Raw genomic sequence first — 2,511 nt, 5'->3', positions numbered from 1 at the left:
AAATTAAAGTCCCAAATGAATAAAACAAAGAAAACGATGTTTTGATGTTGTTTAAACCATCCGAGGAGATTTAGGAACGCGACTTTTGATTGGTCTTCTGGACTAATTTCCTTTTTATTTAAATGACATCTACGGTCTGAGAAAGAGACAGAAATCACATCCTCTTTCATGGTCCTCTGTATTTCCTTTTTATAGTTTAACCCTTTGAAACCTGGCAAATTGGCTTGATTACTTTCAAAAACATATGGAGAAGGCAATTAAATTTGCAATTTAATCGTATATACGTGTGTATATATATATACATTTATATCTATCATAGATAGATAGATACAAATTAACAATTCCATGCAACGTTTTCAAATAAGGTTTGGTGAAAATTTAAATTAAAAATGAATGAATAAAAATAGCTTCCTGAGGTTAGAAAAGTTCCTCCAGTGCTGACACTGTCTTTGCATGTAATGCACACTGCCTTTCCTGTTGTTTGAGTGCTGTATGCTGTATTTCCTGCATCCTTGTGACTTCTTGTGCAGCAACTTGTGCCTTTTCTGCATCAGTTTATAGTGTAAATGTATTTAATTTTGTCAAAATAAAAGTCTTCTGCTACTTTCATGGTTTTATTGTAAATATTAAGGGGGTTGTGCCCCCTGCTTCTCCCTCCAAAAAAATCTTGAACTATACCTAATAAAACCAGAAAATATTCACATTTTAAAGGCTGGAATCAAATACATTGTATTTATTTTTTTCTTCAGGAATTGCTTGAACAGATTAATCAATCAACATATTAATTGCTGATTAATTTAATAGTGGACAACTAATGATGATTAATCGTTGCAGCTCTATTTTATAATCATCCTCATCTACATGTGTCCTTTTTAATTCATGTTTGCCATTTAGGCACTGGAGCTGGAGGTTACATAATTTTAAAAAATTATCATTAGCACAAATAGTTATAAATGTACCATATTTTTTCCCACAAAGACTCTCCATATGACCTCTTATCAAACAAAAGTCCTCTTGTCTGGGGTACTGCGTGGTGAAACACATGAGCAGCCCGCTGATTTATTACCCCCAGTTCACATCATATCAAGACCTACAAACCTAAACAACATATATTTAACCTTTAAATTTAAGTTTACAGCACTTTAACTAAATCAAGATCAATCTAGAAATCCAAAATCACTCTCTAAACTTCATTTTTTTTCCCTCTGTAATGTAATAGCACACATTGTCCACAGAGAGGCATCATTTAATTAACTCTGACAACAAGTGAAACCAGAACAGCTTCCCTCAGAGCGGCCTGTCACTGGATCCATAAATAATACACAGTAAGCCTCATAGATCAGAACAACACAGTAACAGCTGGGGCGCATGTGAGGTACAAACCCCCCTTTTATCTTCCATCTCTTTATCCTTTTATCTTTGCCTCCTCTCTGGGGAGGAGGGTACTGAAGGAATCATTGCAGCATGACTCAAGCAAACTATATAACTGCCATGCACTGCTTTGGAAACACTAATCTCATGCAGACAAACAAACAAACGCAGGTGATTTGAGCGAACATAAAAGCTATTTTGACACGTGTTGTTCCACTGTTATGTCACAGAGGAACTTTATACAGTATTTCCTTCATGCTCACACTGGCCCTACTGTGTTAGAGAGGAGTTGGTGATTCGTGCAGGAGCACAGAATCAATGTTTCGCAGTGTGACATCAAATCTAAAACTCAAGGTAACTCAATGCGTCTGCTATTCTAATCATTCAGATAAACAGTTTCTGGATGGAGGATACATTCATTTCCTCAAGGTTAAAAAAAAAGAAAACAAAGATGCACATATTAACCATAATTCTCCCAGATTCACTAGTGGATTAGTATATCCTCTTAAGCACTCAAATCTGATCAAGAAGATGTGCATAGATGTCTGTGCCTCTGTAGGCTACATGCAGGTTTAGCTTTTAGGTTGGTCACTGTCACTTGACATTATATTGCAATGTTTCTTAAACTCTTTGCACATCTGTATATACATATTTATTTACACTTCTGACATGCATATACTTGATTTATACACTGATTTATATTTCCTATTTTATCCTTTATTTAAACTTGCACTACTTTATGAACTTATATTTAGATGATTATTTTTACCATCATCATTTCCATTATCATCATACTAGTAGTAGTACTAGTAGTAGTTGTTGTAGTAGTATTAGCATTATTATTATACAAGTTTAAATTGCATTGCCTGAGGGAGTCTGTGACTCAAGTTTCTCAGTGGCAATGACATCTACTCCTGTACCTGTTGTTCATTTGACAATAAATAACTGAACTTTTAAACTTCGAGCTGAATCATCTCAAAACTAGAACAGCATCCAACATATTATGTTCACGGTCTCTCAAAAGTGTAGCTTTTTGTCAAATAAGTCATGTTATCTTCACTGAGGATGAATGAATGATTTGAATTTGGACTGGTGTTTTTGTTTTACAATGAATTCTCAACATTGTCATTCATATTTGTA

The sequence above is a fragment of the Plectropomus leopardus genome, chromosome 11, assembly GCF_026936395.1.
Source record: "Plectropomus leopardus strain MGB_pleo_1.0 chromosome 11, ASM2693639v1, whole genome shotgun sequence".
In the NCBI taxonomy this organism is placed as follows: domain Eukaryota; kingdom Metazoa; phylum Chordata; class Actinopteri; order Perciformes; family Serranidae; genus Plectropomus; species Plectropomus leopardus.
The sequence above is the reverse complement of the archived record's forward strand: the minus strand, read 5'-3'. Positions refer to the sequence as shown.